Here is a 15,998-nt window from a genome sequence, read left to right on the forward strand (position 1 = left end):
TTTCATCAGAAAAGACAACAAATCTCCACCCTGCCCTCCAATGAGCTTCCGCTTGACGCAACTGAAGTCGCAAATGGCGGTGGTTTGGCGTCAGTGGAATGTATGCTACAAGACGTCTGACTCGGAGCTGCCCCCGAAGTTATCGATTTGTAACAGTTTTTTGTGTCGCTGCAGTGTCATTTGGTGCTAAAACTGCTGCTGCAGATGCTGTAAGATGCGCCAGAACTGGACGTCCGATACTTGGTCTTCTTACTATCGTGCATTGTCGTGAGTTCCGCTGAGAGCAGTCATGTACAGTGGTTACATTGCTGCTAAGTGTTTCTGCAATGTCGCACATGATTCATCCAGCTTCTCGTAAACCTGCTACATGACCTCGTTCACACTCTGTGAGGTGCTGATATATCGGGTGATCAAAATGTCAGTATAAATTTGAAAACTTAATAAACCATGGAATAATGTAGATAGAGAGGTAAAAATTGACACACATGTTTGGAATGACAAGGCGTTTTATTAGAACAAAAAAAGAGTTCACAAAATGCCCGACAGATGGCGCTGGACAGCAAAACGTCAGTGACTGCGCATGACAATCGTGTATAAAAGGAGCTGTAATGAGAGAGAGAATCAGATGCCCCAACAGCCGCAGCATGTTGACGTTACCTGAAAAGGCGCTTTTAGTAAAGGTGTATTATCGGCATGGGGAACGTGCTAGTTCAGCGTTACGATCCCATCGCCATAGGAAGGGGATTCTAACTAGTAAAGGTCCGTTGACCTGTCGCGAAAATGATTTCGAAGTTCGAAGCCACGGGTAGTTTAGACGACAGACCTCGTAGTGGCCCACCGAGCACAAGGCGTAATGCTGCTGAGACAGTTCAGGAAGAAATGAAGACTGTAGAGGGTTCGTCTATGCACGGGGACGTCAGTGCAAGTGCAGACGAACTTCGCACTAGCATTCCATAGTTTGGTTGGCACTGAGGCGTACCCTCCGATGCTATCCGTACAAAACCCATCGGCATCATGAAGTGTTACTTAGCGATTTAGTGAAGCGGAAGGCATTTGCGGTGCGGGCGTATCAAAAGATGGCGGAAGATGACGATTGGTTGTGTAACGTGTTGTGGACCGACGAAGCTCATTTCACGCTTCAAGGGTCTGTCAACGCCCACAATTGCAGAATTTGGGCTACCGAAAATCCTAGAACTGTCGTGGAAACCCCATTGCACGACGAAAAAGTCACGGTATGGGTTGGATTTACCACATCTACCGTTATAGGGCATTTTTTCTTTGAGGAAATGCGTGATTCTGGTTTTGTAACTGCTACCGTGACGGGTGAGATGTACGCCGATATGTTACAGAATCGCATCATCCTCAGCCTGGCTGATAAATAGCTGCTGGAACGTACGATGTTTATGCAGGATGGCGCTCCACCCCATATTGCTAGGCCGAGCGGTTGTAGGCGCTTCAGTTTGGAACCGAGCGACCGCTGCGCTTGCACTTTTTAATCCTGCCCCGGCATAGATGTGTGTGATGTCCTTAGTTAGGTTTAAGTAGTTCCAAGTTCTAGGGGACTGATGACCTCAGATGTTAAGTCCCATTGTGCTCACAGCCAGTTTTTTGTACCATATTGCTACATGCGTGAAAGATCTCTTGGTCGCGTCGTTTAGTGATGATTGTGTGCTCAGCCGCCACTTTCGTCATGCTTGGCCTCCCAGGTTTCCAGACCTCAGTCCGTACGATTATTGGCAGTTCACTACATAATTCCGCGACTACAGCTATTGTTGAGCAATGATGATGGACATATGGAGGATTTCCTGTAAAGAACATCATATTTGCTTTGTCTTACTTTTTTATGCTAATTATTGCTATTCTGGTCAGATGAAGCGCCATCTGTCGGACATTTTATGTAGTTTTGTATTTTTTGTTTTTTTGGCTCTAATAAAACTCCACGTAATTTCAAGCATGTGTGTCAATTTGTATCTCTCTATCTACATTTTTCCGTGATTTATTTAGTTTTCAAATTTTTACTGACTTTTGATCACCCAGTATGTAAAGCAAACCTCATTTGCACCCACAAAGGAGCGCTACTAGAGCCTCTCTTAAGCGACTGGCACTTAATTTGAACATATGCCATCTTTCGGATGTACAAACACATGTACCAACTTTTGTTTATGTCGCCTAACTCCTTGCTCTTGAGATTTGCTTTCCATCTGATTAGTTTTTCTTGGTTTTTAGTTGCGTCACTTGAAATCGTTGGTTGACCCTAGCCGAAGTAGTGCAGGGGATCAAGATTTTCCATCTGAGTAGTTTTTCCTGGTTTTTAGTTGCGTCACTTGAAATCGTTGGTTTACCCAAGCAGAATTAATGCAGGGGATCACAATTACGTGTTAGATTCAGAGACCTATGGAACGGCATGTTACGCGGAACGAGATGGAGCGCTGGTGGCGCCGCAGGTGGTGCACGTACGCTGCGCTCGCTGCTGCAGTGAGTTGCGGCCGCGGCTCGGATAATGAAGAGAGAGGCGGCGGGAGCGCGCCAGGTGCGGCGGCGGCGGCGGCAGGTGTCCGTGTTTGTGCAGCCCTGGCGGCAGTGACGCGGCCGCGGTCACGCGGGCCAGGACAAACACGGACCGGTCACGCAGCCCTGCTGGCCACCCGGCCGCGGCTTACTCAGCGCCCGCACGCACGCCCCACACCACAGCCACACACGGCTCACGCTCGCGGAATCCAAAGCGCAGCTGCGGCTGCTACTGAAAGATTGCGTTGACACTCGCAGCTAGTAGTGAAGTGGCGGTCAGCGGGCTTTAGCAATCCAACTAAACTAATTCGTACATCCAGGATGAGTGAATCATGTTTTCAGTCGCACAACGGACTTCCTTCACCTGTCCACTGTTTTCCTAGTTACCACAGGCCATACCATTACAACATCACACACAGATATCGTACTGAATTCTGGCCATGTGACACTCATTTCCATTTTTCACTTGGCGCGATCAGTGACAGCAACTCTCTCTCTCACGCAGACCATCTGCTGAGTATGAATAAAACAACGCAAAAACACCGAAAGTAAAAGAATGGATCGAGACTGTGGCTTAACTTACAGGTAACAAGATATGAGTAATAAGGATCGCTGACAATATTGTACTTAAGAACAACTACAGGGAACTCTAATGATCACAGAATATGAATGGTGTGTTGTTGCTGCGGTCTTCAGTTCTGAGACTGGTTTGATGCAGCTTTTAATATTTTTTGTGTGGTATTAACAAAAATTTAAAAACCTCTCTCACACCGGCCAGATTTAGCTTCACTGATCAAGATAGTAGAAACATGCGTATATTAAGGGAATTTTCATTCAAAAAGCAGGCTTATCACATTCACACAGTTCAATACTGTTCTATCCTGATTAAATTGAGCTTAACTTAAATTCCATAAGGCAGTGAAGCAATTGCCAGTCGATCTCCTAAAAACATTTGTAATAATTATTAACTTTCGGTGATCACATGGGGAAGACCGGAGATCTGCTGGTAAGACCGTGTTGGCCTATTTATTTGAAGTAACTGGATATCTTGAGCATACAAAACGGCAGGTTCGTCCAGTGTAAATGAGACGTTCCCCACTGATCCCGTGCAACACAGCGTAGTAAGCAGACACTGTCAATAATAATCAGTTAATAAACGAACAAACTTACTTTAGTTTAGTTCATGTATTAAATTCCTTCTCATACAGAATTTCATCAAGATGGAGACTAGCTCAACAATACATACATATACGTCCTCCTTTTTTCACGGCTAATCGGCAAGAACTCTTCATTATTTTCATAAGAGAAAACATAGATAGCAGAGAAGCTATTCCATGGAGTAAATGGACGCTCCAAGGAATAATAGATCTTGAAACTACTTTGCATTGATAATCATCGTATATTAAAGTTTAGGAACCGGTAAGATAAGAAGAGATATTTCGAGATATGTACTGAGTTATATAATTTATAAAATTTCTAAAAATATCGAGGAGAGACCGCTGTAAGAGACATTACAAGCTCTCCATGCTACTCTATCCTGTGCAAGCTTCTTCATCTCCCAGTACGTACTGCAACCTACATCCTTCTGTATCTGTTTAGTCTATTCGTCTCTTGGTCTCCCTCTACAATTTTTACCCTCCACGCTGCCCTCCAATACTAACTTGGTGATCCCTTGATGCCTCAGAACATGTCCTTCCAACCGATCCCTTCTTCTAGTCAATTTGTGCCACAAACTTCTCTTCTCCCCTATCCTATCCAATACCGCCTCATTAGTTATATGATCTACCCATCTAATCTTCAGTATTCTTCTGTAGCATCACATTTCGAAAGCTTCTATTCTCTTCTTGTCCAAACTAGTTATTGTCCATGTTTCACTTCCATACATGGCTACACTCCTTACAAATACTTTCAGAAACGACTTCCTGACAAATCTATACTCGATGTTAACAATTTTCTCTTCTTCAGAAACGCTTTCCTTGCCGTTGCCAGTCTACATTTTATATCCTCTCTACTTCGACCATCTTCACTTATTTTGCTCCCCAAATAGCAATACTCCTTTACTACTTTAAGTGTCTCATTTCCTAATCTAATTTCCTCAGCATCACCCTACTGAATTCGACTACATTCCATTATCCTCGTTTTGCTTTTGTTGATGTTATGAATGGAGTGTAACCAAAGAAAGTCCAAAGTAACGTGCAGTAGTAGAAATGAGATTAGCACTAAGCTTAACATCGAGATTGGTGATCACAACACATGACGGACGACACAAGGCAGTGCGTCATGAACTACTGAAAACCAGAAATAAAAATCTACTTGTTTGAGATGTGGTGTTACACGGTATGTCCCATTTCCGTTAGGACTGTGACAATCAAAAATAAGAATCATGGATTGTTTTCATAAAATCACTGTATTTATTCGAAATAGTGTCACCCTGCATCATACAGCTAAAATAGTTTTAAAAGTGTTTTGAAACATACGCTACAGTCGTTTTTATGGAACAGCATTAAGTATTGCGTTACAATATTCTTGGATGTCCTCACTTTCGTAGCAACTCCGTCTTTTCTTTTCCAGCTTCAATTTGGAGAACAAGAATTCTGTTGGGGAGAAATGCGGCGAATATGGCGGGTGATCCAGGACTGTGATCCACTTGTTGGCCAGAAACTAGGGATTTCGGGTATCGCAGAAACCACCGGTTTTCGTTAAATCGATTTTCTTTCCGCATCAGTTTAATCCCACCGTTATAGCTGATCAGAATAACCAGCTTCTGCAATATGAAATTAAATAAGCAAATAAAAGTAAATTTAGTCCGTCCAACATTCGCTGCTTTTCTCGAAAAGTAGTAAGTGGCTGAATTCTACATAAAATCACTCTTATTCTCCTACTTACTCTATTTTTATAAAACTCTGCTCGAAAATCATCTTTTAATGGGGGGGTCATACCACTGTGGGGTCATACCACTGTTTGGGCAAGCTACTTTCTCCAGAATGAGATTTTCACTCTGCAGCGGTGTGCGTTTCTGGCAGATTAAAACTGTGTGCCCGACCGAGACTCGAACTCGGGACCTTTGCCTTTCGCGGGCAAGTGCTCTACAATCTTTTTTTTTATCTCATATTGTTCGCTTTTGTTCGTAGCGTCTGCTCGGGGCGGATGTCGTAAGACATCCTTTTAAGTTCGTGTATGATCGATTAACTCAGTTTATTATTATTATTATTATTATTATTACAGAGGGCACCTAACCGTCTGACCGAACACGCTGAGCTACCGTGCCGGCACCCTCTGAGCTACCGAAGCACGACTCACGCCCGGTTCTCACAGCTTTACTTCTGCCAGTATATCGTCTCCTATCTTCTGTAAAGTTTGGAAGGTAGAAGACGAGATACTGGCAGAATTAATGCTGTGAGGACCGGGCGTGAGTCGTGCTTCGGTAGCTCAGATGATACAGTACTTGCCCGCGAAAACAAACGTCGCGAGTTCGAGTCTTGGTCGGGCACGCAGTTTTAATCTGCCAGGAAGTGTCATATTAGCGCACACTCCGCTGCAGAGTGAAAATCTCATTCAGGAAACATCCCCCAGGCTGTAGCTAAGCCATGTCTCCGCAGTATCCTTTCTTTCAGGAGTGTAGTTCTGCACGTTTTGCAGGAGAGCTTCTGTAAAGTTTGGGGGGTAAGAGACGAGATACTGGCAGAAGTAAAGCTGTGAGGAACGGGCGTGAGTCGTGCTTCGGTAGCTTAGATGAGTTTGCCGGCGCTGTAGCTCAGCGTGTTCGGTCAGAGGGCTAGCTGCCTCTATTATAAAAAAAAAATCGATCAACAACGAAATGAAACGGGTGTCTTTCGACGTCCGCCCCGAGCAGATAAAACGAAGATAATGAGATTTTATTTTTTTTAAAAAAACAAAAGAAAAAAAAGATGGTTGAGCACTAGCCCGCGAAAGGCAAAGGTCGCGAGTTCGAGTCTCGGTCGGGCGCACAGTTTTAATCTGCCAGGAAGTTTCAAGATACTTTCTGTTCGTACAGTATCCTTTGAACGGATTGTTGTTAAGTTTTTAATTTATTACTATTACCATAATTATTTTCCTCTCATATTATTTCATAGAAATGACAGCCACATCTCAACCGTTTGAAGCAAATGAAGCTCTGTATTTCATTGCAACGTCACGTTGTAAAAACACTTCTAGACTAAGGTTGGTGCCACTTTGCAATAGAATGGATACCGGGAACAAAGGCGACAAACTGCAGTATTCTTCATGTGGGCAAGTCTTGCCACTGCATGCACATCCCTTCCTTAGGCCATGACACAAGGCAATACGAACTTATTGTCTCAGCAATGTTGTATCATTTCTTATGTCATTTGTGTGTTGCTCTTTTCTGTAAGAATTGTTATTAAAGTGGCACTGACTGATTTCTCCGTTTTCTATAGTGACGTAGTATTTCAAACCAATGCATATAGCGCTGTCCGTCAACCAACTAATGGCCATAGGGCAATCTCACAGTCAATCGGAGCGCATGGCACCAAGTTTAAAAATGGTGAGTTGTCGACCTACATAATATTACTATTTTGGTTTGTACTTGCATCAGCTACACAATTTTTCTCCACCGAATACCGGTATCGGTTTTAACCGGTCGTTTTTTCCCATTCCTAACAAAAATTCGCACACCGCTTTGTGGGTTGGGCCATTATCGTCACCGAGAAGTGATCTCTTAATATTTCGTCCAAATTCGGTGACTGGTTACCCAAAAACAGTGGAGGACTCAAAAAAATTTGATATTACCTCGTTGCTCAATCGCCATTACACAAGTGTCACACGCGTACTGTTACATTTGCGGTCAGGACACCTGTTGCACTGAAGCTAGCACTTTGACCTTCTTGATGGCTATCGATGGAACTTGCAAGTATCGTAACGTCACAACTTGATAGCATTTAACGAGATAGCACTGTAGTTTGGAAATTCAAATAGGTGGTTCTAACGGATAATGGATATACTGTGTATAAAAGGAGGTTGAAATTTTAGTGGATTGATAGGCTAATCGTCGAAGAAAGGAACATATCAGAAACATTGATAAGAAGAATAGACAGAATTATAGGACACGTGTTAAGACGAAGGGGAATAGCTTCAACTATACTTAGAGGGAGCTGTAGGCAGTAACAACTGTAGGGGAAGACAGAGACAGGAATATATCCACAAATATTTGAGTTGCCAAGGTGCACGGGCTGCTCAGAAATGAAGGGCGTGACACAAGAAGGAGTTCTTGGCAGAAGACTGATGACTCCAGACAAAAGAGCACAATAACAATAATTAGCCACCCGGGGAGACACGCGTTACTACCGTGTACACCTCCTCTCGACCTGATAACGGCCTTAAGCCGGAAAGAAGAGTGCACAAATTCCTATAAGTACGCCAGATCGAGCCGAATCAACCCATAAATGATACCTTAAGTGTCGATCTCCTGGAATGTTAATTGCCAATATGCAAGATTGTTCCAGATATTTTCTGTACCATTAAGATGTGATGATTCTGCGTGCAAGTCTGCTAGCGATACGATTCTGACAGATCGTGAAACAACTCTCTGAACAGGTCTCTTGTCATCTTAGAAATCTTGGAACCCAGGCGTAAATCATCATTAAAATGCAGAAGAAAATGGCAATACTTGAAAACCGAGAATGTAGAAATGAATATCCTCCTTCATGTCCACCTTATATTGAACGAGCGCGCACATTCATGGTACAAAAATCATTCCCAAAACATCACAGAACCAAAACATCGTAGAACCAAAACATCACAGAACCAAAACATCACGTAACCACTTCCGGTCTGAACTAAACACTTGACATACTTCTGGTTAACGTGATTTCCCTAAATCATTTCAGGCAAATGCCGATTTGATTCCTTTGAAAGGGCACAGCCGATGTCATTCCCAATCTTGCCCTCATCCGATGGAACCGATGAGCTTGCTGTTTGGTCCCCTCCCCCAAATCAACCAGCCAACCAATTGCAGGTTTATCTCCTTATGGCGCTGTCGCTGAACTCGACGCCTTGCATCATTTGAAAAGAGGTAAAATGGTCACTTGATTGACAACATTAAAGCACTCCAGTCCACTACTATCCACTTGCTGTATTTTTGGCCCGCGGGAGACGTACCACTTTATTTGCGATGTAAGCGATGGAAGTTTGCGAGGTACCGGATTCCGAACGACCTTTACAAGCACTTTACTAGATAGTGTTTAACTGAAACACATTGAGAAATACTTGCATTAGATTCACCTATAATCACTATCGGGTTTGAACCATAGTTTCACTATCGCCAGAAGTTAAAGTAAGCTGAAATGTTTTAAGAGCTTACACAATTTTAAAGACGAAAGTAATGAGAAGTAGCAGAAACGAGAACAACGAGAAACTTAACATCAAGTAGATGAAGTGAAAGAATTCTGCTACCTAGGCAGCAAAATAATCCAAGTTAGACAGAACAAGAAGGACAGAAAAACAGACTAGAGCAAGCGAGAAAGGCGAATCCTGGCGAAGAGAACAATACTAGTGTCAAACATAAGCGTTACTTGATGGAAGAAATTTCTGACAATGTACGTTGTTTGGAGCACAGCACTGTATGGTTGCGAAACGTGGACTGTGGGAAAACCGGAACAGAAGAGATGTGGTGCTACAGAAGAATGTTAAAGATTGTGTGGACTGATGTACTATTGTACATATAAGTGATTTTTTTCATCTGATTTTACGATAAACTTGTGTAATTTATGTTTTGATTTCATTTCTTTTTGTTTCATGCCATTATGTTAAGAAAACTGTAAATAAGTTTCAATGTGAATATTAATGTTTATGTCAAATGTCAAGTAATATTGTAGTAGAATTGAAATGTAACAAATGTTGAAACTGTTGTCAGATGTTTAAAATTGTAGCTGTGCGTCCGGCCCATACATAGGCAATGTGTTAGGATATTTAGAATGCAAAACCTCGGATGAATACCCAGTCTGTCAGGCAGCGGTAAAAGGCGGATGGCAGGCGAGCGCAGGAAAATGCGCGCGGGCACTGCACGGCTCAACGGGCTCAGTAGTAGTTGGAGTTTGGCGCTTGTTTGAGCGACACCTTCTGGAGCGAGGAGGCTCTCCTGGAAGACGTAGCTTCATTGAGCCTCGAGTATGCCGTTCCAACGCCCACACAGCGTGGCAAAATTCCACTGGCACTAAATGGAAAAGTATTGCGACGCTAAGAAGAATTAAAGTGCCGATACGTCAAGAGCCATAGCTGTGGTTGGATGTGTGCTGTGTGCCTCGCCATCTTGCCGCCTGCCAACCGCCGCATCGATACTAGCAGGTTGAAACTTTTAGTGCTGTATTCGTATGAATAAGAGAGTGAACTTTGTTTGTTTGGTGCAATAATAACCTAAATTTCACCACAACTTTTCCAACATTTAGTTATCCTCACAACTAACCTAGACAGAGTCCTTTCCAAATGTTGTGCAATCCGAGTGTCCCGAAGTGGAAGTTAAAAATTGTGTTAATAATAATTATTTGCGGAACTAGCTATATTAGAACTGTGTTTAAAGAAATGTTTTGTTAATAAACCAATAAATGAATAGCGGAACTCTAACGAAGCCGAGCCGGCCACGGTGGTCTCGCGGTTCTAGGTGCGCAGTCCGGAACAGTGCGACTGCTGCGGTCGCAGGTTCGAATCCTGCCTCGGGCATGGATGTGTGTGATGTCCTTAGGTTAGTTAGGTTTAAATAGTTCTAAGTTCTAGGGGACTGATGACCACAGCAGTTGAGTCCCATAGTGCTCAGAGCCATTTGAACCATTTAACGAAGCCGAAAGATAACGTTAGTATTGATATAGTAATGAAGTTTACTATTTAGCGACAGATTAAGTGGCATTTAAATGAGCAGTAAATAAGATGAAAAGAGTAGTAAGTTATATATTGGAAATCTTAAATTAATAATAAATTCAGTAATCATTTTTTTAAATACAGCGATCATAACTGTTTCAGAACCCCCCCCCCCCCCCTTTCATTCACTTGAATTCTGAGGTGCTCTAAATTGGTTTGACCAGCAAAAGTTAAAGTCAATGTAAAAGTCAAAATTTATCAGTGTTTTATCTTCATCAAAACTGACATTTTGTGTGTGGCGTGAAAGTACAGTTTCTACAATTTCTAGGGTAACCTATGCACGATTTTAATCAGATTAATAGACAGTATAATGTTTTGTAGTAAATATTATAGTGTAGTGTTATGTATTCATATTTTTCCATGTCAGTACAGGATGTGAAACTATCAATTCAATGGATTTTCTGGTTCTAAAATTCTACTATATTATGCAGTGTTACAACTTGTTGCTTTGCAAGAGTATATACAAACATGTACAGGGAAGAAACTCAGTTAATGCCTAATTAGGCCGGTGACCGTATTATTGCCACATTGGTAGCATCTTCTGGTTTGCGTTTGGTCCATCCTGACGTGTAATTGTATTTCGGACTTAGTTGACGGATCATTGTTATTACAGAGTGGATGTAAGTCTGATTTGCAACCATTCAGGTACACGTGGTCGATATCTATACGAAAATCCCTTATCATAAGGTGAATCCCGCTCACTTACCATAGCACAGGCTTTAACGATTACTGTGTCAGGGATTAGAAGTGGGTTACCGGTGACAGGACATCCAGTTGTTTTCGGTCACATATTAACGTGAATACCGAAAAGTGGATGTTCAGTGGCACGAATTGTAACAATATTAAGTAAAGTAAATAGCAGTGGTCGCCAAGTACGGTAGTGACGTGTAATTTGCGTTCAGTATGGACAAGAACGTAAACACAGTATATGCGCCAAGCGTAATGGAAGATGCGGCTGGCAATGACAGGGGTTTACGCGGCCAGATAACAGATGGCGTTAGCGGTAGACAATTGGCGTACGTACAATACCACGAACATGTTAACGAACAGATTGAAATGTCTAGATCGCCTCGAACACGGCAAGGAATAAAACAGGAAGTAGAGGATGATTTTGTAGATGATAGTGGGTACGTGAACGAATCCACTGACAAGTTTGATTCACCACAAATAAAGAAAGAACCGAAAGAAAATTTTGAAGTAGGATCGAAACACACCGATTCCATAGAACAAGACAGTGTGAAAATTTTAAACATGGACGACTTATTTGAACGATGAACCAAACAAATTGCAGAACATGGTAATCAGCTCAGAACACATGTCGACGTTCAGCTCAAAACACAGGTTGTTCAGCTTAAAGCACAGGTCAAAGAACAAAGAATTAAAATTAGTTAACAAATCGAACAGGTAGAACAAAATGTGGGTAATTTATGTACTGCAGTAAATAATATGAAATCTGAAACTGATACAATTAATAAAAATATGAATACTATGCAGGGGGAAATTGACGACATTAACAGTAGGTTTGATGTTGAAATTCTCAACATCCAAGAGAAAGTAGGGCCTCTAGTTGAAAGAAAAGTAGACGAAAAAGTTTTTGGTCTTAAAACTGAGATCGTAAACGAGTGTCAACATGGAATCTCACAGTTGAAAAAGGCAGTTTCAGATACTGAAAGAAATTTAGGCGAAAATGTTACCGGATGTGTACAAAAGTGTGAACAAAATACATCGAAAATTCAATGGAAAATTTTCGATCTCAAGAGTAAAATCAAAGGGAGGCCTGGTGTAGTCTGTAACGGCACGCCCTTTACGAAGCTCTTCGATTCCGCCAAGAAACATAACGGATGGCACCCGTGGACTTCATCAAAAATTGCGAGAGGATGTTTCCTAAACAATTATCTGGTCAGGAGAAGATAAACGTACTAATTAGCGCATTAGCAGGTGGCGCTAAGCGCTGGGGAATTTACTTGGATACCGAACCAATGACGTTCGAAGAGTTTAAACAAAAGTTTACCGAAGAATATTGGTCCGAACAAAAAGAGGATCATATGTGGCGCGAGTTTATCATGGCGAAATTTCATGATAACAGGGGCAGGAATTCTTTGAAAGATTTATGCGAATATCGGTACCGAAAGTTGACACACTTAAGCGGGAGAAGATCCGATTCTGTAATCGTATGGGAGCTATATAAAAAGCTTCCAGAAGATTCAAAGAGAGATGTGGGAAGCAATCATCGCAGCTTCCAAGCATTTGTCGAAAGGGTCGAAGACGAAGACCACTGGTGCGAAAGTCGTGCCAATTATCAGAATTTTAGTAACAGGAATAACCGCAATAACGACGAGAGGAATGACGGCGATGGTTTTTGAGTCGCCTTATACCGAGAGGTAGAGGCAGAGGAAGAGGAAGAGGAAGAGGGAGTTATCCAGGTCGCGGCAGAGGGTACACCGCTCAAAGTAATAACGACGCGGGAAACTGATTTCCGCGAAGGTTGGGAGCAAAACGGAAGCGGACAGAACGTACCGGCCCCGATTTAAGAAACAATACCTGACTGACAGTAAAGTTATGAGACAGGTTAGGGACAGGCGTGGAACTACGCAGCGTGTTGTTGCGAAACAAGCATCAGGTGCGTGCGCAGATGATTCATCTTCGCCGTGCAGTGCGCTACATGTTAACAGGAGAGTGGAGCATCAGGGAGCAACGGCCCAGCCTAGCACATCAACTGTTCAGAGAGAGAGAGGCCGCTAGCAAGGCGGCAGAATGAGGTACGAACATTGCCGTAAGAGCTGGCAAATACATTATGAGTGGTAATTCCGTGGCGAAGGAAATAGTGGATGGAACAGTGGATACACAGAGAAGAGAGGAAATATTTTGTTGAGCCCAACCTACATAGGTAGGAATGATCATCAAAATAAAATAAGAGAAATCAGAGCTCGAACAGAAAGGTTTAGGTGTTCGTTTTTCCCGCTCGCTGTTCGGGAGTGGAATAGTAGAGAGATAGTATGATTGTGGTTCGATGAACCCTCTGCCAAGCACTTAAATGTGAATTGCAGAGTAGTCATGTAGATGTAGATGAAGTGCGGTTAGCAGTGTTAGCAATGAAGTAAATGGCGAGAATGAATTAGCAGAAGTAACTGATCGGCATGTGCAGATCGACGATCTGTACAAGGGCCTCAAGCCATGTGAGAGGGAGGATTTTAAGAGGGCATATGAGGCAAGGAGGTTAATTAGTGAAATAGGAAATAGTAGGGACGTCGATGAAGTGACGTGGCCCAAATTTAAGGAGGAGAGAGTAAATAGCGCCGCGCAAAGTACGCGTGCTGCCGATAGGACGATGGTAAAAGATAGGAAGAAAGAGGAGGATGAAATCCTAAGCATTGACGAGGAAGTAACTTCTGATAACGATCCGCCAACAGTACAAGCTGTTACCAAAAGGAACCGTGGGGAAGGGGCAAGTAATTACCTACTAGTAACTGAAGTCCAGGAGGATAACACTAAATATGAAGTAACAGTGGATGTGAGTAAAGCTGATAATGAGGTCGTTTTGCCAAAAGAGGATACTGAGTTAAAATCAAAGCCTGACGAAAATGCAGTGGAAGAACTTAGTGCCTGTCTCAGAAAAACTTTTATGTTAGATCCGGAAAGCGATCCAGAATGGTCAGATTCTGACGATAGTTCAGATGACGAGTATTTCGTTCTAGTGAAAATAATGGGAATACAGCTAATTGCGATATTGTACCTACTGATGACGAAGTTTCAAAACAAAACCCACATATTTGAGACTGAACACAGAAAAAAGCAGCAACCGGACGACTCAGAGTCAATGTTACAAAGAGTTCAAGTATTTAATGACTTTGAACTCCGCGAACCAAAGAAAAGGCCAGATATAGGTTGGTGTTCCCACCGGAAAAAAAATTATTAGCCAGCAGAAGTAAAAGTTTGATTGAGGTTCGAGTCTTCCCTCGGTCATGGGTGTGTGTGTTTGTCCATAGGATAATTTAGGTTAAGTAGTGTGTAAGCTTAGGGACTGATGACCTTGGCAGTTAAGTCCCATAAGATTTCACACCCATTTAAACATTTTTGAACTCAGAATCTTTTACATAAAGAGAAACTGGCCTTAAAAAACAAATGGGTACTAACAATTGTTGGCAGAAATAGATAGGTTATGTTCAAAACTTAACTAAGACTACTGATTGACTGAGTGGCAAGGTTAAGAAAGCAAAAATTGTTTCCAGCTTAAACGTTTCCAACTTAACTGGAACATATGAGTCATCAGGACGAGGTTCTTTTATTCGTGTAAGAAAGCAGCTGAGCGTCTGCCAACTGATGTCTGGATAATATTGTTGTTGTTGTTGTGGTCTGCAGTTCAAAGAATAGTTTAATGCAGCTCTCCACGCTACTCTACCCTGTGCAGGCCTCTTCACCTCCAACTAACTACTGCGACCTACACCCGTCTAAAGCTGCTTACTGTATTCGTCTCTTGGCCTCCCTCTACGGTTCTTACCACTCCTCCCTCCCGGCCCCCCGTCACTCTGCTTCCTTCCAGTACGAAGCTGCTGATCCCTTGATACCTCAGAATGTATCCTACCAACTGATTCCTTCTTCTACTCAGGTTGTGCCACAAATTTCTCTTCTCCCGAATTCTGTTCATTAGTTAGTAGATCCACCCATCTAATTTTGAGCACTCTTCTGTAGCACCACGTTCCAAAAGCTTCTATTCTCTTTTTGTCTAAACTGTTTATCGTCCCTGTGTCACTTCCATACGTGGCTACACTCCATACAAATACTTTCAGAAAGAACTTAATGACACTTAAATCTGTGCTCGATCTCAACAAATTTCTCTTCTCCAGAAAAGCTTTTCTTGCTGTTGGCAGTCTACACTTTACACACATCGTAAACAGTTTTGCATCACCCCCGCTCCCGCAACTCCTGAAGATAGACGTTGACCGTGGATATTGTATCACAGACACAGTCCCTTTGACTGTTCAGACATGTCACTATACCCGCCCAAAGATGTAAACAACCATGCATGAGCAGCGCCTTTTAGACGGAAGGGGTGCGACAGTCTATCAGTTCCAGTCATTCCACCAGTAAGGACGTACACTGCTCGTTTTGTCTGTAGTTCAACCATGCCCACACGGTTTCCATCGCATCCTCATTGTTACTTTGTGCCAGGAAGGGCTCTCAACAAGGGAAGTGTCCAGGCGTCTCAGACTGAACCAAAGCGATGTTGTTCGTACATGGAGGAAATGCAGAGAGACAGGAACAGTAGATGTCATCCCTCGCTCAGGCCGCCTAAGGGCTACTACGGCAGAGGATGACCGCTACCGCCGGATTATGGCTCGGAGGAACCTTGACAGCAACGCCACCATGTTAAAAAACGTTTTTCATGTACAGAACGTCATGTTACGACTCAAACTGTGCGAAATAGACTGCATGTTGCTTAGCTTCACGCTCGACGTCAATGGCGAGCTCCATCTTTGCAACTCCGACGCCGTGCAGCGCAGTACAGATGGGCCCAACAACATGCCGAAGGGGCCGCAGAGCATTGGCATCAAGTTCTATTCGCCGATGAGTGTCACATATGTCTTCAACTGATAATGGCT

The sequence above is a fragment of the Schistocerca gregaria genome, chromosome 5 (assembly GCF_023897955.1).
Source record: "Schistocerca gregaria isolate iqSchGreg1 chromosome 5, iqSchGreg1.2, whole genome shotgun sequence".
NCBI classification, from domain to species: domain Eukaryota; kingdom Metazoa; phylum Arthropoda; class Insecta; order Orthoptera; family Acrididae; genus Schistocerca; species Schistocerca gregaria.